Here is a 25,107-nt window from a genome sequence, read left to right on the forward strand (position 1 = left end):
AGCATTGCCAGTAAGAAGTGTTTTCATATTACAATTGCATTACACTCAGAATACCAGCACTGAATAAACTGTAAACATATCTTGAGCCATCCAATGTACAAAACAACAATACACGAATGAATAGACAGAACATGTCTAAATTAATTAGAGGTACTTATTAACCAGCCAATTGGAGTGAAATAAAACAGTTTTGCAACAGCTGTCCTCTCATATTGCTATAAACAGATATGGTATCTATATCAGAGTCTTCACACAGCAGGACAAGATTTTGGTTAAGGTTTTCTATTTGTAGTCCTTGTAATATTGACAAATCTAAATTGAGTTGGCGTTGGCTGTGTGCAGGTAAACAGTCTGTGTAGAGAGCATGCATCCTCTGAACCCATCAGATATTGTGTGAAGAAGATATTTATACATTTATATAAACAAGTACAATCTGGATATAGCTGTCTAGAAATTGATGTCCATCAATTGCATTGTACAGTAAACAATGATCAGTACATTGCAAATAAGATCTTGTCCAATACACCTGAGAAAAACGTGCAATAAGAGGCCTATATTATTAAAAACAATACTTATAACGCAGTCAAAAAGAAAACATGTATTAGCCTTTTTAATGGTAGACCAACTCCTGGACCACTTTGCTTCTCAGGAGGATGCAAATGTTTTAAAATATATTGCTACATTTTATTTTTAAATGTAAATAAAGAACTAAACAGCTATTGTTATAGAAAGTCAATTGCATATTTTTTGGTGATGGTTTAAGATTTGGTGCAGCAGAACGTACGCTAGATTGTTTCTAAATGAAGTACTGTGCTCATGTTTATCTAAACCAAAGAACACTTTGGCTAATCACGCCATAATTTTTAGTAGGATCAATACAATTTTAGTTTTGTATGACGTTAAGATTTGATTTAGTTGATGAAAATATAGAAAATCACAGACTTCAAAGTCTCAACTAAACTCAAATCTCCAGTCCACAGCTCTAAGCTCTATAATTATTGCAAACATTTATTGAAATAAAAAGGTACAATTAAATAAAAGTAAGACATCTTTGTTTACAAGCTGAACATTAACATATTTGCAAAATGACCTGGTTACGTTAGTTACAACGTCACTACATATTGTTAAGCAGCAGAAAGTGCAGCAGAAAGACTGTGCAATAGTTTCTGGCTGCACATCACTAAGAATGACAAATTATGCCCACAGATAGCAATGATGGATTTGGGCTCTGCCGGTGTAATCATTATCAATGTTGTTATTATCAACAACATCAATATAACACCCAACACACACATACACATCCCTCCACCCCCTGGCTTTCCTCCTTCTTTGACAAAACACTGCATCATTGCATTTTTCAAAGCTTGTCACGAGTCAGTGTTTCAGAATGTGTCTAAAAGATGTATGTTCTTTATAATTAAGAAGAAAAATAACCATACTCTTATAATTACCATCAATTTAAAGATGCGGACAGTCTGGTCTGTCAGAGACAGATGCTACTTCAATTGTGGCTGGGTATTTTTAAGGACTGATATGAAACAACATTTGATTTGCTTCTTTGTGAAAAAAATGAATACAAATAAAATATATATATATAATGAATTGTGCAATTAAACTACAGTATGGACTACTATGTTTCTCTTCCTATAATGTAAGAGTCCAGATCTCTAACCAGGTCTTTTTACTGTGAACCACAAGCAAGTTTATATATTGAAAAATAATCCACATGAAATATCATTTGTTTTTAAAAGTTTCCTTCAGTGTTTCATTTCTTTAAAAAAGCATATTCCCACAGTGCACTCCACCGCACGACTGAACGGCAGTTTGTGTAAGTGTAAGAGGGCCATTTAACCTGGGTAAAATCAAATAATCACCACATGTAAAGTTGTTCATCTGTTCAATTAACATGACTTACATGTCACTGCCAATTCCAATGAAATTACATAGAATAGAATATAACACCAAATGCTGATGGGCAGCATGATGCCAGCTATATTCTGAACCACAAAATGAAGCAGCACAAACATTGCAGTTTATTATCTCATTACAACTTCAACATCAGTCAATCCAATAAACCTCTAGTTGTGTATCTTAAGGTGTCTACAAGACATCAAAGATCGTTCAGCCATTTCTTTCTGCTTTCTTTATCTCCAATGAACTCACAGAGATAAAGTCTCTCTGCGGAAGAGTAGTAGTCCAACAAATCAAGACTAATGTCAGCGCCTTCTGCTCCAGATTGCTGCAGAGTTTGACCTGCAGGTCACACTACATCACCCACTGGAAATGACCAGAAATGCATGTCAGGCTGAATCAATTGGCTGCACAGCCACTCGTTCAATTAAGATCTTGGGTGGGGGTGGTCAGTGTGGTTTGCAGTGTGGTGAGTACAGGCTCCCAAAGGAGCAGTAAGTGCTGAAATCAGCTCAGCTGCGCATGCCATTTGTCATTATCTAATGGTAAATCCATCTGTGTCTGGTAAAGAGCCCTCGCCAGGCCAGATTACTAAATAGCCAGAGAGAAAAGAAAAAATAAGAATATATATAAGAAAGAACAATAGATGTAAATAACTTGAACATTCTAAAACAAGTTATTGAAGTTATACTGTACAATCTTTTGTTGAATCACTATATTAATATAATAGCTCCAACAAGCATGGAGATCATATCAAGAAGTTTAAAAGGATCCATGAAATCTCACAGAGCCATCCAGGCCATATTTTCCATTTAAGGAATAGTCTTCGTACAATGATGATGATGAGATAAAACAAATTAACAGTCTTTAAATCAGGCATTAAGACTGAACGAAGAATGCAATATTGTAATTATCTCAATTACATAATCTGTAACTAAATTAAATTAGAATACGGCTAAATCAGTAGTTTAATATGATTTTAATTAATACATGTCTAAGCTATGTACACCATGAGTTGGTAGACAATATGAGAGCTTACAGGCTTTCAGGCATATTCTGTGTATCTCTATGTGCACGTGTGTGTGTGTGTGTGTGAGAGAGAGTATATGTTGGTGTGTACATGGACAGAAATGTTTGTGTCTGCACTGTTTAGTAAAATGACTGTCAATATTCACTGCAACATACAACCAGCCTTTTGTGAAAAACAAACATACTCTTGATATTGTCGCCTATTGTTGATATTTTTTATTTGCAATTGGCCAATTTGTGCAAGAAGGTCCATTTATTTTAATAGGAACCCTTCATGTAATCCTACACAGGATGACACCATACATGGGTTTATACTCTACTGGAATTAAAATGGCTGTAGGGCAAAAGGATAACAGCAAAACATGATACAACACAGACTAACCCATGTAGAGTCGTGACCAGCGTATTATCATTGCATTACATTTGTTGTCAGAACATGACATTTGTTTTAAAGTAATGCTTTTACAAACCTTGGTTAGCACCCAATGTCAAAATGCAGCTGCAGTGAAACGCTTTGCTGAGTGGAATTACTGCAATCAGGGGAGATATGGAATTAATATGTCTGATTAAGTGCCTGACTGAATTAGCATTTGGAGTCCAATGAGAGTTCAAGCAGGAGGGGAGGGAGGATATATGTTCTGCAGGGATAGAGACAGGCTGACAGAAAGGTCTATAGAAGGAAAAATAGATTAACAAAGACAAGAAGCAAGGAAAAAAAGTAGAATGACTGCACTATATAACTGTGATATGTGCATTCCTTTGATTCTTGGTTTCAGTCAGGCCAGTCTTGTCTCTTTGATTCATTATTTCCTCGCAAAAATGTTCCTTTTCTTCACCTATGAAACACATCTATAGTCTCCCTTCTGCCTTAGGTATTCACTTGTATACAGAACAGCTATAATTTGTTTAAAAATGTTGAAGTTGCTTAACAATGGCACACAGAGGGACTTATTGAGAGTGAGGCAAAAAGGAACACAATCCAGTACCAACGTTCAAGGGAAAAGTCAGACAAAAGGTTGTTTGAGGAGAAGCGTGAGAAGATGAAAGCCACAGACTGCATGGTTTGCACCCAGGGAGAGAGAGGGTAGTAAATTACCAATATGAAATATTTTCCTCGATATGTCTGACTCTCATATGAAAGGCTAGCAAAAACCTCTGAAGAAAATGAATGAGAACGAATGCCACACTAGGGCACTTTATACAGGGGGATACAAGACCTATATCACATTGAGCACATTAATGCAAATCAATGTAACAACATAAGAACGCATATCATACATGTAGTGAGGTAAAAGGAGAGGGTTCAGAACAAATTGTCAGGGCTGAGAAAAGTAATCTTGCAGTGGAAGAGAAGAGGAATACCAATCAAGAAGAAACGGCAAAGTGGTATATAGAAATCTTTGAGGCAAATGAGTGTGATATGCTGGCAAGGAAGGTGAGAGAACTTTCTTTGGAAAAAAGAAAAGGAGTGAGAAGGGCAGTAGAATATTTTCTATTGATTATCATTAATATCCCTTTCTCATGTGAAGGACATGAGTCACTGTTTGTGTCTCCAGCAAGAGATGGGAGCAATAGCTGCTAGCATCATCAAAATAAGATTGCAAACTGGACTGAATTAGATAGGTATTTCCAAATGTACGTGGTTCAGAATTTGATCAATCTAGATCCTCCAAATAATGAAAAAGCAGATTCAATTGGTGACCCATTTGGTGCAAGAACATACTTCCTGGTGGAGGCAAATTAGGGTCTGTTTTATGATGTAATGCCTGCGACTAACTACGCTGTAAAAACAACTCTGAAAATCTGGACCATTATGTCTTTAGGCAGTAAGAGTGTGAGGACTAAACTGCATAACACATTGAATGGTGTGTTGTGTCAGAAAAAACATGGTCACTACAATTACATTTTTTACATTGTTAGTGACAAGGTTTACAAATTGTAATGTTAGGTGGTCGATACATACCAATAACTGGATAACCAATGACTGTAATGCTGTGATATTAAGTATCAATTTTCATGATCCCCAGAGAATGGTTCAAGTTTATTTTGCTGTTCTTGGTTCTCTTTTGTATTTGGATATCCCTGTGTCTTCCTGAATGAACACAGTTCCACGGTGTCTTCTGCTGCTAACAGTCCTACTTGTACACTAGAACTATTACATCCTGATAGTCGGATTGAAACATTTCTTGGCATATTTGTTTTAAATGACCCTATGGCCTTCCCTGTCACATTACCCTTAGGCACACTTTCCATAACATACATTGGTTTCATCAAACAGCATGGCAGAGTATACGTTACTTTCTCTAGTGACAATGTCATGGATTGAGACTTAGTGTTGGTTGTAATTGAGCAGGAGTGAGTTCATTTGCGTCCACACCTTTGTCTATATATGCATGCTTGCCTTCAATGTGGGTGAAAAAACATCATCTTCTTTTTTATGGAACGGCACTTTGAAAAATGTCACCTTTCATTTTTTCTTAGCCTCAAATAGGAGATTCCAGTTTACAAGCCAGCATAAGAACTTCTAGTGCACGCATGTCTGTTTCCCCATAGGGAGAAAATTCTTCACCCAGCTTTCTGTAAATCGATGTGGACACAATTCATTGTGGAGTGCAAAATCACACAAAATACTTGTCATCACAGGCTACAGCTATGAACCATGTAAGAGAGTGAGCATACAGGAGTGCAGCTACCCCATCCCCTGTTGGGCTCAACGCTTGGGATCCTAAGCGGATTTACAGTGCGATATCAGCACTAAGCAGAGCGTTCATTACAGGTATCAGGAATAGAAGTTGATTGTAGAGTTAAGAAAGAAAATACTGCCATGTAACCAGAGAAAGGATGTAATATGAAGGCCAGATTAAAGCGCTGAACATTATCATCCCTAAGTCAGGCAGTGGAAAGAAGACATATACAAAGGAGAGGAAGACAGGAAGTGAGAATTTACATTTTAGAACATGTCTTTCTAGAGTCCAGACATAAAATGGATGTAATGACTTAGCAAGAACATATGTGGAAAATCTTAGAATAATATGTTCATAATTTGAATAACAACAAGCTTAATACTTGTGTTCACACATACAAAATGGAGACTAAAACCATACATATACATGGGAGACATCCTTCCTCTTCTCAACTACTGCGCCCAGGGAGAAGCATCAGACAGAAGGAAGCACTCATGCACAATAGGTCATGAATCTCTCTCTTGACGAGGCCATCAGCCTAACAACGCAAAGTATGTGTTATTATTCCTTATTGTAGTATGTACCTTGACACAGGCTGATAACACAGGCTCAGAGAGTGGAGGTAGAATGATGAATGTAATAATTCAGTGTGTGAGTCATCATGAAGCTGAATGTGAGGAGGATAGAGGCAGAGACGATGATTCAGAGTGAATGTAAAAAATAATACTCCATCCCCAAAACGATCATTTGCATACCAATTACTGACCCTGTGTTACTTCAAATTATTGAAGTAACACAGTTTTTATACCAGGTCTTCAGCATAAACCACACTTGCATGGAAGAGTAGCGTGCCTGCACAAGTGTGAGACTCTCAGAAAGCAGTGTGCATACGACTGGATCAAATAAATGATAGATTATACTACAGGAGTTTTGTGGAATTTGTAAAAGCATGTTTTGATATAGTCATGCTGCCGTGAAACGTGCTCCTTATTAACTTGAACTAATCAAACATGTTTCCGCTTTATTCGTTGTTCAACGTTTGGAATGCGAGAAATGCTTTAATTCAAGGTAACATTTGGCGATTGAACAAAAACACATTAACAAACATTAACTTCCCTTTAAGTCTGTTCCTAAACCGTAGACACTTTATTTGTTGTTTAACTAACTCTCTATTGGGTTGATAAACCGACTTACAACTAAGAACGTAGAAAATATAAAACAGTATAGCACTGCTTTCAAATTTGACACTATAAAAGAAATAAATATAAATGAATCATGAGCACCAAACTGTAGTAAGCATGGGTACGTGTCTGTGAATGTTCGCTGAATTAATGTTTTACACATTGTATCCTCATGCATTATAAACATACTATGGTCATCTCCATCCAGCATACATGTGGACACAGGGAACATGTGACAGTGTGTGAAGAAAGGCTCTGTCAAAAGGGGGAGACAGAGAGATAACTATATTGAAAGGGAACATTGCTCTTGGGAAAGCTCTCCTTCTCTCTCTCTCAAAGGAGAGGGAGGACGTCTGAAGAGGTTATTTATTTTTCATCTGGAGATGGAAACCGAAGTGCGGTGGGGAGAGCCCCAGTGGAATTACTGACTGGAGATGTACCCTCCTGGGGCTAGTGTCTCTCTCTTCTCCCCCTTTCTTCCACTCCTGCTCACTTTCCATCTCCCACCTTTCTGATCTCCAACAGAGAGCTGCCAGTGTCTCTCTGGGAGACTGGGGAAGAGGAGAAGAAAAAGAGGAGCTCATTCTTGATGCCATCTTTGCCTGCCTCACAGTCAAACTCTATTCATCCCACACTCCTGTGGTCTGCAGAGCTGGGTTTGGCTTTGCTTGGATGTAACTGCATTGATCAAGCTGAGTCGAGTTGTCCTCCAAGCTCCTCCCAGGATTGTCTATCTCTATGTAGGAAGCAACACTTCTTATCCCAGCCCTCCTCATTAACAGCATTCCCATCACACACCAAAGTCATTAAAAAAGCCACTTGTCCTCCCCCATCCCCTCTGGTGTTTTCCTTTCATCATTACATTTCTCTGTTCGGATAAACCAGTGGTGTGAATGTCTTGGATGACACCTTTACTCCACCAGGACCAGAGTGAATTATTGGGAGGCAGAGAAGTAAGGCTACATAATCTTTGTAAGGCTGCCTCTCTACGGCCTGTTCCAGACATTCTTGTGTTGTCATGGGAGCCGATGAAAGGCTACCTTTCTGCTACCTATTTCTCTTAATGAACAAAGGTGTCAAATGCATCCTTACATTTAGGTCATTTGGGAAATTCCCCATGGCTGCAAAAAGTCAAGATACTAAAAAAAGGAGTGCTGCACAAAGCATGCTAGAGAGCTCATATTTTCAGACTGATGTAACGTAATCCCTTCCCCTTTCTACCTCCTAGGGAGGGAGCCAGGCTTTGTTTCAATGCAGGTTTTCAGCAAGCACATAATTAGGACGACTTTGTTGCTACAGTACACTAAAGTTCTCCTCAGCAGCAAAGCAACTGAGTAAAAATTCTCACCTGGCGGGTGTGTGGCGCCCCACGAGCTTAGCGTTTCCACATGACTTACTTCCACATTGTGACTGCTGGGCCACCACACATATCCACACTGCTGTCTTATTTTATAAATTGGATGAAAACAGGATGTGTAAACTATTGCGTGCTTTTATATTTCAATGGAGTGAGAGAAAATGTGTGAGAAAGAGGGGCTGATAAAGGACCTGCTGAAAGAGTAGAGTAGGCTTTGTATAGGCAGACACTCTTCATTATTCCTCAAATAGAAACATGCCCAGCCTCTGCTAATCTCCATCACAACAGTTACGAGAAAATGGACTCTGCTTTTGCTGCCTTTCAAAGCCACTAGCTAACAATGGATGTAGAAGAAATCAAATTTGCAGCCCCCCCACCACACGTTAACCTCCTTATTTGCTTCCTCCTCACTCTGCCTTACCCTCCCTTCGCCTCTCTCCCTCCCCTCTATCTTCCTCGGCACTCCATACTGCGCCTAGTTAACTTCATTGGTTGGAGAGGAAGAATGCTGAGGGTGCAGGACTAAAGATAAACCAGCATCAATTAGACTCTAAAGTGCACTTTATTTTCTTTTTGTCCCCCCATGCCAAATTAAATTACGCTATAAATTTAAAAAGAAAAAGCGCAATGGAGAAGCAATGAACTTTAATTATCGAAGCAGATACTCAGCATGGGTCACTGCTCACTACACTCCAGTTCACTGTGTGCTCTCACACTGCACATGTGCTGGCTTTGGATCACTTTTTTTAATATGTTCATAAAGCCTCAAATGTAATGATCTGACCTGTGTGGTCAGGTTGCATTATACAATACTCCCTACATTTTTGAAAATCAATATTGGCCCAACAATTTATAAGAATGAGAATTGAAATGAAGAGTCGGTATTTGTTCACATCACTGCAAACAGACTTTAATTACTGACAACAAGCATTGAGGAAAACATCCCTCTTTCATAAAGTGATGTTTCCCTCTTATGTTCTTTTTCTCACAGTGTATGTAACAGAAGAGATCAAACCACTTTGATAATTCAGCTGAGATCACCAGAGACACAGTGGGAAACAAATTAAACATGATAACTAAGACTGTGCTTCCTCCCATGTGGATTGGATGGATGGGGTAATGTCTGTCTGGAAGCGAGCTAGACACAGAAAGGGGAGGGAAAGCACGAGACAGCAGCTGTGAATCCCCTCTATTTCTTTTTTGGGAGGACTGCCAGGTCAGATGGCTCGGCACGACGTGACCTGTGTTAAATGTTACTTCCATTTGCCAGTGTTTTATCTTTCTATTTTGAGTGTGTTGCGTACATTTCTGACCCGTACCATATACAGTACATGTGAATGGCCTACAGGATTAGCAACAGCAACCTTTTGTTTTAATCAACTTGTCCTTCCTGCTTCAGTAAAGTGTCAATAAAGAGTAGAAAAAAACAGAAAAAAATGTAATGGCTGAAGGCATCTTATGACCTAAAAATGCATTGTGTTAAAAGTCACTATGAAACAAGCTAAAGTTATTTGATGTGTATGCTTCCTTTCACAAGGCGCATGGTTGTGTAACAGCATTGTTTCACCGAAAGGGTCTCATGAGGATAATCAAGTACACCTCTGATTTTGTTGGGTCTGATAAAAAGATATCAAGGTGCATGGAATAATGATTTTTATAGCCTATGATTAAAGTTAAGTGGATCCAATAACATGAAGCACAACCATATAAAATACATCAAGCAAAATAAGAGCAAAAATAATTATAAAGGGAGTGAGATGAGAGGATAACTGTTACGCATATTCAAATATCCATTTATGCTGGTTTCACATGGGGATATTGAAGATATTTATTACATAATTGAGATGAAACTCCAAACTTTATTTTTGAGAAGTAAAAAACATAAGCTGTGGCCGGGACGATCAACGTGGATTTTTTCAATTCTGAGATGCTATTTTATTGCACAGGAATTGGCTGGAACCTTCTCTGATTTCAGTCTGAAGCTAAATGAGGGGTAATCTCACCAAAACAAATATGAGCGAATGGTAATTTAGACTTCTTTAGTCAACAATTCTTAAACAATACAAATTGTTGTTTTAAACAAGGCAATTCTTTAACCAAGTTTTTTTTTTGTTAAATGATCTTTGATTTTTTTTATGTGATGCATTTAAAAAAAAACATTGTTTTATTGTAAGAGGTTGAAATTGTGCACAAACCTTTATCCTGTTGAAAGCTGATGACACAATTGCTATTTATTTTTCAAAAAAGTTGAAATACATTTAGTAGATATACATCCAGTGCCCAAGCAGGACATAGTATTCTTTTTTCATAATGTAACAATGTGGATGTTGCGGGTGAAAGCTGGATATCAAATGTTTATACAATATAACACTTTGTTTACCGAGGTTCTTCCTCAAGCTCTGTCTGTTGGTTCTCAGGGTAACCCGATCGACACGGTTTACGTGACTTTTATAACACAACGCCTTATAGTGGTAATTTATACATACAGCCCACCAGCATTGTGTGAATAACATATTCCCTTATCTGAGAGTCTAGATTGCTGGTAGAGAATATCAACAGGAAGGAAGGGTCTATGAATTCTCTAAAGCTCTCTCTCCCTGTGAAAAGTACATGTTCATAATTATGGCTTCTGGGTAGGAAGGCTTCATATAGGTTGCAACAATAAGTGAAGTTGTAGTTACTATATATTTTCTGACTTGGCATAACAACAACAAACCAAACAATGACAACGTTGCTCCATAAACATGACAACGTTATTCTTGTAAAAAGTGTCATGTTATGGTTATGACAGTGTAACGTCAGTCTTATGTTCACTTTAAATAACCTTTGAATAACATGTTCACAGGTAGGTCACTAAAGAAACAGTTTCAATAAGCAGGAAATGAATCAACCAATACAGCCTCCTCTAACACAGCCTCACACACACAATCTGATTTGCCTGAAAAGGCCTGTTATACAATTAAGTTATGGTGAATCATTATTCGTTGGTGTCTTCTCCCAGTGGTTTACATAACCAGGATTTAATAATAGAAGAAGTGCGCAAATGCTCTCCCACAATACTACTGGTGCACCCCGACCAAAAAACAGTACTAAGGTTTGAAGCTCTATTTTGATTGTGAGTCACACGGAGAGCCACAGAGAAAAAACGATAGGGGAATAGAGAGAGAGAGAGAGAGAGAGAGAGAGAAATAGAGAGGTTGAACGAAATTAACCGAAGAAGTGCATTTCCCCTGCCACATGTCTCACCCTGTCCAGTCACAGGCATAATGGCCTCTGCGGTTTTACAGATGCACACATGTCCCAAAGGCTTGTGCATTTAATTTGGCATCAAAAAACATGCATCTAAACAGCAGAGCACACAGCTTAGATTCTCTCCTCCTCCAGGGTGACGTTTCAGTTTGAACTCGAACAGATATTGCATTACCGATGAAGTCTGAGCACTCAGTGCAACAAGATGCAAGATGTTCTCAGCCCTCAGAACTACTTCTGCAACACAGCATTGTCAGACTGTATGACAGACAGTAATTAATTGTTACATACTGAATGTGTGAAGAGAGCAACAGTCACATCCACAGACACAGAATAACTATGTGACCAGTAAACAGCTGGACAAAGAAGCATTATAAATATAAGAGCACTTTAAGAACTCAAAACATACGGGCTCTATGTTCAAATGCAAAAACAAAGTCATTTGCATTTGTTTCAAAAATATAACTGCTCAACATTTAAGATGATTTAAAGAAAACAATTTAAGTCAACAATCCTTTTAAACAATGATTCAAACTGAGTGTTTTTATATATAAGAAAAAAGTACTAACAAATTTGGCAACCTTTACTCCTGACAAATAACTGGCGAACAAAACACAAGCTTTAGCTGGAGCTGAACAAAAGCCTGAATGAGGGACAGGCTCAGCTGGCATACATTTAACTTTAGCTGCAGACCCTGACACAGTGTGTGTGTGCACGTTGTGTGTGTGCGTGTGTGTATGTGTGTGGGAAAGAGAGACAAAGAGAGAGAGAGACTTCATGTTAGCAGTCACATCACATAACACTTTGCAACCACATTGATTAAGAGAGTCACCATGCAGACTTATTTGGACATGGAACAGATTGAAGAATTACTAGCGACCTCTGATTTCATGTGAGGACATTAAAATACTAATGGTTATTGCACTTATAGATCACCTTATTCTAAATGTGTTACACTGTTTTTGTTGTTCACACCACTGTGAACTATGCATTCTGTATGTGGTTGTACATAGGTAGACATTTTAAATAATATTTTCTGTGTGTGTGTGTGTGTGTGTGTGTGTGTGTGTGTGTGTGTGTGTGTGTGTGTGTGTGTGTGTGTGTGTGTGTGTGTGTGTGTGTGTGTGTCTTGCGTATATCTGTGCGCTTAGAATAAAAAAGAAGATGATATACTGTATTAATCCCAAACGGCAGCCAGTTCGCCGGGGCCCATAGCAGTTGGGGGTTCAGTGCCTTGCTCAAGTGCACCTCTGCAGTGCCCAGGAGCTGAACTGGCACCTCTCCAGGTACCAGTTCACGCTCTGTATTTGGTCAGATCGGAGCCCTTCGGTTCCAAGTCCAAGTCCCTACAGACTGAACCACCGTCTGCTGCCCTAGCATAGAGAAATTGAATGTCATTATGGTGTATGTATATGTGTGTGTGGGGGTGTTTTGTTTACCCCTCTATTGAAGAGGTAGTCCTTTGAGAGACTCAAAGCAAATACTACTGTAAACCCCAAGCTACTGAGGGACAGTAAGAGCCAAAGCCATCCATCAGAACTGGACATATTCCCCATATGCAAACAAATAAATTAGAGCACTCGTGTTCAATCAGGCCCACGCCACAGCAGAGCAAAATAACGTGCAAGGATGTTCGTAGATGTGAAGGGATGCCATATAGTAAACTGGAGATTAAAAATACCATCTTGAGGTGCCAAAGCCAAAATAATAGATCAATATAAGGACAATTGAATAACAAGGCCAAGTGAATTGGTTCTTAGAAAATAAGAGGAGGCCCAGACGGAGCCTCAAATCTATTCCACCCTTGCGAAGCGTATTGCGCTAAAGATGGACTGTAAGATCTTTGGATCTCCTTTAAGGGGTGTGTTATCACTGGAAGTGGGCGCATAAGAACCCCCACTGCACACAGCTGTGTGTCACTTTTTGCGGCACTGTGGTGCTGTCGTCCTCTAGGAATGATTAACCCAGAAGAGCTTAATATAGAAAGTGAGCAAGAAATAGATGGGAGAGAAGGATGATAGGTAAGAAAGAGAGAGAGGGGAGGGCATAGAGGACATTATAGTGTTCCATGGAGAGTTTTGTCTTTACCTCTGCACATCAAACCATGTTCACCACCGTTTAGCAATCTGTCTGCTAATTAATCATGCACTGTAATCAGTCAGAGTCACTGAAATACTCTGCATGTGTTTGTGAGGCTTGGGGTACATCATGTGTGGAGGGAAACGGGTACATAATAGAGACAGACTGCATGCCGTTTGCTGCTGCAGTGTTCCCTTTTGTGCCTACAATGTTAATGCAATCAGGCTTTGACATTTAGGGTATGCACCTATGTTTCTATATTGCTCTGGAAAATGCAGTTCAGGGTTTACTTGTACTATGTACTATGTATTCTTGTAAGCCTCAGAAAAGGATAGTGTGTATCCTGATTGCAACAAAGTATGTCATCTAATAGGTGAAAATGGCTGCAGTATTCATGATGCCTGTAATGATCTCCAGAGTGGTGATATCACAGTGATTGGATATGTATTGACTGCATTGCCACCAGGGCGGGCAATCATGCCTGCAACTATTCTGGCTAATTGTGACATGGTGGCAGTGGCAGGAGGGGTGGGCTGGGTTAGCATCCGACACAGAACACCAGCCAAGCCTGCTAGCTCACATACAGCCATCAGCGCTAATCTCCCGCTACGTGCTAACAATAGCGCTGATGTGGTTGCTTTCTGGAGAAGCTTTGCTCCCCCCGAGCCTGCCTTGTTTGTGCAATGCCCCAGCAGCCAGCCTTCTTTAGCTTTCCCATTACTGAGGGAACAGCAGAGCTGAAATCAGCCGGTGTATTGTCACTCCTAAGGAATGGCTGAGTGATTGAAGGCACACAGGTTACTGGATTCTGCATCACATGAGCAGGGAAATGTGGAGGATGTGGATCAACATTTCTCTAAACCAATTGATTTGTACAAAGTACATTGGGATTAGTGACAGAAAAAAAATGTGTTAGGCAAGATAATGGAGATGAGAGGAAGATACAGGACTTGTGTTTAACCTACTGGACAGAAGAAGAACATTTAGAAAGAGAAACAAAGAGCTACAAGTCAATATAATTAAAGTATATAAAGTAGTTCCACATATTCATTCGTAGTACAGCAGTATTTTACTATATGCCACTGAAAAGGTCCAGCAAAAGATGAAGTCACATTTCTGAATGATAGATTTTCAGAAAAGAACTAGTATAGGTAGGGCTAAGTGTTTTCAGTTTTTATCAACTTTCCCCATAAACATATTCAGTTTTCTTAGATTTTTCTGCTCCCTATACACTGTTTAAACATGTTGCTACAAGAAGATATAGTCACCACATCTTACAGTAAGTAGGGCCCTTTAATAACCAACTTCGTTGGTAAGCCTATTTAAAACACATTTAATCTTCATCCATATAAAATAACTTTCAATAAAATAATGCACTGTAACTTGTTGCTTATTTCAAAAGTAAAGGCATCACATTTGCATTATCTTTAAATTGTGATTGATGTTATGAGTCATTTTCTTTTTTTCTTTACTTTTCACAGCCTCATGTATCTTAAGCATTGTGATTATACATGTATTTGTCTTATTTATACTCTACTGTACTGTGTATATGCTCGAGATAAGATATGATCTACCTCTTTCTCAGTATCCCACCCTGTATTTACTTTCATATTTGTAAGCACATGTTGTGTAGCACATTTTAAGGTCTTTAAACAGCCCCTGGGCATTGAGCTTAAAACATGGAAAATTACATTGGACCTCTGTTGCACTGAAAAGGGGAGGGCAACCCCCCTGGTATGTCAAAGTTTAATCCTTCATTTTAACACACTCCCTCAAGCTTTCCTTATTTGTCCTCTGTACTTTATCTTCCTGCACCTTGAGGATATTCAAAGGCATAAACTGTGGGTAATACCCGAGATATGTTCACTTCTACATATTGTCTTCTTACATTCTAGAAACTGCAACCGGACTGTCATTCAAAAATGCTATTTTCCTGGAAGCAGGAGCATCTTTATGCCCGACATTTCTTTGATTGTCATGAGAAAGGTTTCACTAAACCGCTAAGCTGAATGACAGCCAAAGACACAGTTAGAGTAGTGGGACTGCAATGTCACACACGACGGCAGGTTAGTAGGAATCTGGCAAGTGGACTTAGTCTTGTTGTCGTAGTTCATGAGCGGGTCTGACACCTAAAGCCACAGAAACCACACTCCCTACACGGGCCTTTTGAGGCACACATCACTGTTCTTGGCCTGTTACCCATTTTCAAGGTGAGAAAGGCATTACACTAAATTGGTGAGATATTTCACAATCAAATAAATGGATGAGGAGGAAATGGCCAATGAGTTTATTTGCTCTTTGCAGTTAGAAGTTTTACTCTTGCATCTATTATCAAAACACAATATGTTGACAAGGTTCCTCAAAGGTAAATCTTTATTCTTAATACAGAGAGCAATCCAAGCATTTTTTTGTATTTATTCAACTCAGTTTGATGAGTTTTAAGTTGCTTGGGAAGGTGTTGACCATTGAAATAATATATATATATATATATCACACATTATACTACTCTGCTTCAAAGATTGTATTAAATTGGCCTTAATTATGTCATTCCTAACCACTGGCTATAGGGTGGGTGTGGATCAACATGTGTTTCCATTTTAACGTATGTCAGTATTGTTAGATCCTGTGTGCCAAGGTGACACTTGCCAAACATAAATATAATGACAATGAACATAGTTGAATCCTTTTGCATAAAAGTTTGAATAGTTTGCGGAAAAAACTTGTAAGAAAATTATCATTCCACTTCAAAGATTTAAGCTGAACTTTCTCATTAAAGCATATAAGACAATACAGTTCTTGTTAGCAGGTTCCAGCATTGCTCCATCAATTAATGTGGATAAGGGTCTACTTCACAGAGGCTGTAATCACGATTCAGCCGATGCTTTGATGTTTGAACAAATGAGTACAACAATTGTGGAACTGTCTTATGCAGATTGGTTCCCCTATTTCACACCAGAGAACACTAGATCTTCTCTAAGTCAGTGAATCTCTTTTCCTTCACATTGATGAAATCCTTCATTGTCACGTTAAATGAGACAATGGAGTATCCGAGCTTCTAGGGAGGACATAAAAACCTTACTCTACTCTTTCCCTGTTTGCCCTCCCATCTATTTAAGTCTATTTGCATTTTTGACATTTATGGGTGTGCATCTTACACATGCAGTAAAATATATGACTTTTACAGCTTATCTACTGATTGATAGCTGCCATTTTTAACTGGATATAATGATCGCCACATCCCACCACAAAAGTTACTGTGCAGGGTCTGATGTTGTGCCAAAATCTCCACAGAGTCACTTTCATTCTTCATTAAAATCTAATGTATCTTTGGAAGACAGAAGCCATAGAAGGTCATATATAGAGCCCCCAACACCCTTTGTTTTTTACGCATCATTTTACTCGTTTCAAAACTCAAATGAAACCAAAATAAGAATGAAAAAAAGGTAAGATTCCCATAGAAAGTCAAATACAAAGCCCCCAATACACACAGCGATAAAGAAATGGCAAGGCAGCGGTTCCTGACTTATACTTCCCATAATCAGGATGTGTTTGTCCTCCAAAAGACCTTGTCCTTTCTTATCAGTCAACCTGTCAGGTCCATTGTGATCTTGTCCTGGTTACAATAGCAAGAACTTGTTTCTGCTCTGTCTCCACACTGAAGTGGTTTAAGGCCGTAAGGGACACCTCACATTCATATGACCTCTTTACCATCAAACTCCACATTCCAAATCCAGCATCGCAAAAATAAGTAGCACAGCAGAACTGTGCCTTAGAGCAGAGAAATATGCAATATGATGCCCAGGACATGATAGTGCCTTAATACAATAAAGAACCACCTAGAATAGAAGCTAATATAAACAGAAAGAGTCCAACTCTTTCATGCTCATATTAGTGTCATGCTAATGCAGAGCACACTGGTGGAAGGAGGAGGAGGAAGAGGAAGGATTGCGTGCCAGTGACTGTCGGGGTCCCACCTGTTTCATCATGCACAGAAGAACCTTTTAACCTGTCCACATTGTCCTTAAAAACACATGTCTCCCAAAGGGCTTTTTCATCCTCTCTGAAAACAGCTCATTCTGGATAAAACGGCTGATTTAACATATACCACCTGATTACGAGTCATTTTTTTCCCTGCTCTGTTTCAACATTAGACCCTTTAACTCTTCTTCAGATCAGATGCAGGTTTGAAACAAGACACAACCTTTTCATGTCAATAGCATTGTGGAAAAGGGAGACCTACATCACAGAAATTATTCTACAAGCACTTGAAATGCTTTTGAGGAAAACAAAAGGAAAAATTGCAGATGAGCTGTGCACCCTAAACCCATGTGTGTATCCACATTAAAATAAACACTCTGTCCTACATACTGTATAAACCTCCACACTATGCAGTCCAACAGAGAAAAAGCAAATCTTTACAACTCATGAATATTACAATGAGCTGGATCTGGGTCATTAATATGACACAGTAGTTACACTGGAGCCCAATTAGCAGTTAACATAGAGCCTGGAATGTTCCCCTGTTACTGTACATAATCACTATATCACTGCGACAGTCTTCAGATCAGCAAAGGATCAAACCGCACAATCACGTACAGGAAATATCAAGGACTTTACTACATAAAGCTCGACTAATTGTGGAGGTCTTGGTTGCTTGAGATTATATTCTCAACCAAATAAAAAAAAAATGTACCTGGAGTGCCGTGGTATCAGGATAGTGATAGAGAATATCATGTAAATGTGACGTCTGAGGCTCAATACCCACTGTGGGACCACTGTTTGAAGCTTGACTTAGGTGAGAAATTCCAAATACCTGAAATGTGACTATTTCACAAAGTCAGTTAAGAGGTATTAGCAAAAAAGTAAATGAAATCATCTGTAAGAAATAAGTTCTTCCTTCAAGTTCACAGAAATCCCACCAGATCCATTTAATAAGAACCTTTCTGTGGTTCAAACATTTGACATAATGCACCTACATTTCTTACATTTCCCTTGGAACATATCAGCCATTGGTTAAGCTATGCTAAAGTATTAACTATAACAAAATGAAATATGACAAGGCCTTGAATTGTTTGCAACTTTGTTTCTCTCCTCAGCGACACACAGGCTGCAGCCAAATGCTGAGGAGTCTGGCACGGGCTGCAGGAGGCTAGCCATTGGGCTACAGATAGAGAGACAGAGAGAGAGAGAGACAGAGAGAGAGAGAGACAGACAGAGAGACAGACAGACAGACAGACAGACAGACAGACAGACAGACAGACAGACACACACACACACACACACACACACACACACACACACACTTTCCTTTTCTCATCCAGCATTATTAGCTATCCCACGACTGTTTTACATAACAGCAGTTGCTTTTGTTTAAAAATGTGTTTATTTTTCTTAATTATGTTGTTTTTCATAATTGCATTTAATTGTAGCTTTATGTTGAGCTGAGTACATTTTAAAGACCAAGAAGCTGTGACATTCAAACTTAAAAAGATCAAATGGTCGTTCACAATGACATACATTTACTGTTTATCTTGGTTCCTGTTTGGAAACAACTGCAATATTTTCATTATATGAGGTTGCATCTGTTTAAGATTATTTATTGTTGTATATAAAGGAGATTGCCCATTAACTGGGCATGCATGAGCCCCCTTAATTTATCCAAGCCTGCATGCAGTTAGTGTTTCAGAACCTAAAGCATTTATTTTCCCTCTCACACATGCAGTGGAGGAGCAGACTGACAGCCCCTGTCACAAGGCCTTGACCTAGCAGTGAAACAGACTGGTACCTCAGCAGACTCCATAGAGACAACTTGGATTAAATCAAGTGTAAGTCTATCCTTGTCAGATCAAAACTATCATAGTAGGGCAGGCTTGCCTACATGCAGGTGCCAGGATGAGTGACACATTAAGGTCAGAGACTAACAGGGGAAGTGTGTAAGTGTGTAAGTGTAAAAACAAAATACAAAAAGATAACTACACTTACAACCAATACACATGCAGATAAAACAATACATTAAGTGCGCATGCATGCACATGCACTCACGAGTGATAACTAAAATATTGTAAACACACAATATGTAATCTGATTTGCAATTGGAGCATTCTGTTGTGTTTCTGTAAGGTTTTTGTTTGACTCATACATTTATTGTAGATGGGATTATCTTTCTTATTTAGCAATCTTGAAAGTCTTTATACTGTAAGTGTGTGTCAGTGGTCAAGGACAAAGAACATGATCAAAGGCAAAATGTCTGTATAGTTCCACAGTCTGAGAATGTGTGACTGATAGCAGGGGTGTGACCACACTGTGGCTTTGACTGATGACCAGAATCCTGCTGAGATGCTGAGCTGAGCTACCATGTGATTGCCAGCCTGATTGTGATTATGAGTTAAAAAGCAGATCTGAGAGACAGACGGTAGAGCTCGACCCAGATGTCCAGATCACAGACACTCATTCTGCACCCGTGGGTCTGCAGAAGGCACCGGTTTAGGAGGGCACATGCATGAGCTTTCACGCACACAAAAACATTACAATAGCAAAAATGGACATACAAAAACAGGGTTCCTTTTGATCTTTCTGTCTTTTAAAAATTGTGTTCCAGAACATACAAATCGGACTATCAGACATTGAATGTACACATGATTTAAATAAATGGTTTAACCATCTATAAATGTTTTCTGTCTCTTAGTTTTTTCATTAGAGCTAAACGTATTGGACAGGTACAAAATACAACTACGAGAAAGAGAGGTTTTTTTGGTCTTTTCTTAATCATTGAATGAGCAGCAGCCTGTTTAATAGTCAAAGCATGATGAGACTAATTTACTTGCTGGTGTAAGTGCCGCCAAACTCAGGGTCAAACCCTGAGGAAGGCTGCTGAAATGCATTGGCTTTTAAAAGTATAGCTTTTGTGATGTGTAATCAAAGGCCAGTAGATTTTTCATTTCTGTTTTTTTTTCTTGATTTGAAGCCCATTGCAACAGCTGCAAGGTTGTGGCATATTTTGTTGCCATACAGTATACTATGTTTCTAGATCTTCTGCATGTTGATGATTTTACCTGAGGTAACTACATCATAGTATAACATATTCTCAACTACCCCTGCAGATAAAACAAGCACATTGTTATGGACAAAACACCATATTAGAGAAAAGCTTCCTCTCCGCCGGGAGAAGCCCACCAGCTCTATCAGGTCAAGTATCCATTACGGCTACAGTGTATTTTCTTTTCATCTCAAACACAACACAACCCTTCAAGTTAAAAGGTAAACAGTACATTCTCTTGTGTGCACATGCTAACATCCTCTATGAAAGAGCTATTTTCTCTTTCTTCAAAAAACACTCTCAGACTGAAAAGGGACTCATTTGGTTCACAGGATAGAAACAAATCACATTAATGAACCTAGATCCTAGAACTTAGATTCACTATCATTTGAAGCAGACCAAACAGACCAAAAGGCTTTTGAAATAGCCTGCTGTTTGAACATCCAGATTCTTAATGTTTTTGTCATTGAAGGCCAGTGTCAATACATCTATTTTAGCTAGCAGCTCATAAGCTTCCAGGGGATGCGCTAGGCATGACTCTGTTGCTATGCGACCACTAAAAACCAGTTTGAAGGGCATCTCTCTAGTTCAAATGTTTTCAACTTTGAGTGTTTAAAGCACAGAGCACTGAGCATGCTCAGCTAACTCTAAAGTCAACAACAAAAGATTGAAAAGACAACGCCTGGGAGTGAGATCTCCTTTCTTAACCTGCCTTCCTTTTTCTTCTTTATTGTCTTTTGCTTTTATTCTTAGGACTTAGGAATTCAGTGAGCGATATTTCAGTACCATTTAACCTTAAATTTAACGGCAGGAAAAAATGTGGTGGCTGGGGCCTTTTCACTTTAAACAGACACTGCTTAGGTGCCTCGGAGGCAGGAAGACTGACTCCTTTGTGTTGCATATGTTTTATTTTTCTGTTAATGTGTGTTTATATTTGTGTGTGTTTGAGAGGGAGAGAATGCAGTTTTGAGTACAGTACTAATGCAAGCAGTTATTAACAGAGCCCTCGCACCAGTCCTACCTCGGGTGCTGTCACTTTCACTTAGTAACATGTGACATTCCAGTGAGGTCAAGACAGGGGGGACTGGCAGCAGAGGAGAAGGTGAGGATTGCTAAGTTGAAAAGACACCATCATCACAACTGGCTAGGTGGGTGATGTAAGGCAAGTGGTGAGTAATGATGCACCCTGAATTCAGGTCAGTGCTTTGAGCTGAATTTTACGAAAGGAAGCGAAGAAACAGGGAAATAGTGGTGGAGTGGAAGAATTCCTTTTAAGCCCCGAGTCACAGCAGCAGCAAAAATATATCAAGCTGTAATGTTTCAAAATAGCCAAGAACCCAAGCAAACACCCCACATTGTTACCACGCTGTACACTCTTATCTAAATCCCATTTAATCCACTTCTGTTTCCATTGTAAGACTGGCAGTAGAGAGAAAGACGGTGTAAAAAATATATAAAAAAAAAAAAAAAGAAGCAATGCTCCCTGGCCCCTAGAATGACAGAATGGCACTTTTATGATGTCTCCCAGATTATTCCCTGAGATGGATGGGTTGAGCTGGAACACCAATTGATTAATCCATCGACGGGCGGAATGTGCAGCGGCTGTCCCCCTGCTCAGCTGTTCTTTCCCTGGACAGAACATTCAACCAGACATGCTGGAGAGGATGACTAATGAGTGGGAATAGAGCACATACCGTTCACGTCTGTCTGTTTATGCGTGATGCGCCCAAGATGCTTGCTTGTGTCTGCTCAATAGGGTAGATTATATTATACAAGAATGAACAACATACAGTCTCAGGTTCAGACGATTGTTCACATCGGTGTAGCAAGATGGAAACAACTCCCTTTTTTCTGCTATAAAGATTACATGTGAATACTATTGTGACAGAGAACTTGCAGTGAAAACTCAGTGACAAATTGCTAGTTTTTTAACAGCAAATCTATCTGAGCACAACACTCTCTTGAAAGCACTGCATTCATCATTTAACAGCAGTGCACTTAAAAAGAAACTGAGGTTTTTCTTTTATCACATTCACAACATCTGCCTGGGATGCAGACTTGCAACAACGTGTCAGTGACCATCACGTTAGAGCTTACTCATTCGCCTGCTTATGACAGCATTTTCAAAACGTCAATTCCTTTAAGGTGACTCTCTTTCTGCCTACCTGTGAAAGTATACAGATTTATCAACGTGAGCCTGACCTTGTGTATACAAGAAGCAATCATCACCGGTGATGTACTTTTCAAAAGCTTTAACTAAAATCACTACTGCTTTCTGCCCTAACCTCAAAATCTTTACAAATGTTTTCCACTGAGAGCTTATAATTATGTGAATAGATCATGTTAGGAAACATTTTAACACTTTCTTTGTGAACTTTATCAGTGAGCTAGATTTACAACTTTTGCATTTTCTTCCTTCTTTTGCCAAAGTATTTGAATTAATAAAGACAAATGTATGTATTAAAGTTTACTTAGTACATACACATATGCTCTGCCAGCTATTGTAAGAAAAAAAGGCAACAAATGGATCATTTGATAGTGTTTTCATTAACAAACTTACGACCCTCCTTGTAATAAAGCCAACATTTGGGCTCTGAATTTGATGTATGTAAACCATTATGTGGATTATGTGAGCTTCATTTATATTTTTGTAGAGTAAAGGCCTCTTTCACCTCCAATATTAGGGCTTCCCCCCTTCAGAATCCCCGCATTACACTGCTTGTCTCCAATACAAAAGGCAAGAGAGTAGATAGCGGATCACTGTACCAGTTCCCTTTCTCTTAGAATAAAACCCCTGAGAGGTTTTATACCCAAAGAAGATGAAAAATGTAGGGGTAGCTCCATTATTGATACAAGTCCCCAGCAGTGAAGAAATGAATGCTAATGGTGTCCTAAGCTGGGTTTTAGAGAGATTAATCCGATTTGAGAAATGAACATTTTATTATATGGCACAAAGTGCTGGCCCTGATCTGAACTGAGTCACCGGCTGAGGAGGGGAAAAATGACAAAGGAGTGTGGAAAGGGAACACGGGTATACAGTCTGTCGCTTCACAAGATTCTGGCACCTCATTGCAGTCGTGCCCTTTTCCAGCTGACAAGTTCATTAATTTTCTGACACAGCTGCTTGGAATGATTTTCAATAGATAAGACACACAACAATGGCTGGAGAAAATGGACATGAAACAGCTATCTATGGTAGCAACATTATCAGCTGAGGACTGGCTTTGTGTGAGCAGCAGGAAGTCCTTCGTCCCAGTGCAGAACCTGCTCTAAGGCTATTTCCCACTGCTTAGAAGGACTAATAGGGACACACTTGGGATACAGCTGTTGTCACTCTAGCATAGTGAAATAAACAAACACGGAGTTTCCCAGTGAATCAGTACACTTTAAAGTCCTTTGCTCCTTATGTTGGCTCGATCGTTATATAGCATATGACATCCCAAACCTACAGCCCACATCCATCTTCAACATAATCTCCACTGGGATTAGAAGGTTTTCAAAGTGTTAAATGGGGAGGAGGAAAAGTCTTTCTACTTATTACTATGAATCATTCTGCACCAGTTGCCAACAAACAACTGCAATCTTGGGAATATATAGGGGGGGATTTATCATGCTAAAGCCTCTGACAGGGCAAAAACATAAAATGAGCAGTCTAATTTGTCTCCCCAAGGTGATGTCACTCCATCATATAGAGGGCTTTTCTTTCAGTGGGTGAATAATGTCTGCCATGTTTCTCACTTTCACAGGTGAGAGATGCAATTCATTCTTTGTCTGAGGAGTGACAGTCACCTCTATTTATGCTTTTACGACCAACACCAGTTTATCAGCAACATGACAGACATCTATTTTTAAAGCTCACCTGCAATGATATGGAAAATGTAACATAGGATATCAATTTAGTGGATTGATTATCCTAAAATACTCTTAATCCTTTACTAATATAGGTAGGTAGGTTGGTAGGTAGGTAGGTAGGTAGGTAGGTAGGTAGGTAGGTAGGTAGGTAGGTAGGTAGGTAGGTAGGTAGGTAGGTAGGTAGGTGGGTAGGTGGGTAGGTGGGTAGGTGGGTAGGTAGGTAGGTAGGTAGGTAGGTAGGTAGGTAGGTAGGTAGGTAGGTAGGTAGGTAGGTAGGTAGGTAGGTAGGTAGGTAGGTAGGTAGGTAGGTAGGTAGGTAGATGGATAGACTGATAGACAGACGGATAGATAGGTATGTAGATAGATAAAAGACGCTTGAAAACATATTGAACATCACGGGCATAAAGCCTAAAATGTCATCTTTTGCTTCGTTGCATACTAGGAATGGATTATATTCAGCTGACCAGTGGCTCAGATTTTCGAGCCATTAACTACAAAAACCTATCTTCTCCTACTGAGCAGAGGCAGAGTGAGGATGGTAAATTTTAATTTCAGCACCTCGCAAGAAGGACAGCTCCGTCACAGGCTTTCACCGAGGAGGCACACAAGCGCCTTCTGTGTAAACCATGCAAGGGAGAAGAAGTAGAGGGGGAAAAGAGGACCAGTTTCACGTTTTAAGCATCAGTAAGAGATTCCTGAGACGCAACCTTTGGATTTTAAATTTAAACA

The 25,107-nt window shown here is 39.3% G+C and overlaps 1 protein-coding gene across 1 annotated transcript in view; it reads right to left on the reverse strand.

Moving 5' to 3' along the window:
• Window positions 1-25,107, reverse strand: part of lrrc4ca (leucine rich repeat containing 4C, genome duplicate a) — a 43,021-nt gene that overhangs the window by 16,341 nt on the left and 1,573 nt on the right. The window lies entirely within an intron of this gene.

Source organism: Eleginops maclovinus, chromosome 2 (genome assembly GCF_036324505.1).
Source record: "Eleginops maclovinus isolate JMC-PN-2008 ecotype Puerto Natales chromosome 2, JC_Emac_rtc_rv5, whole genome shotgun sequence".
Taxonomy (NCBI): domain Eukaryota; kingdom Metazoa; phylum Chordata; class Actinopteri; order Perciformes; family Eleginopidae; genus Eleginops; species Eleginops maclovinus.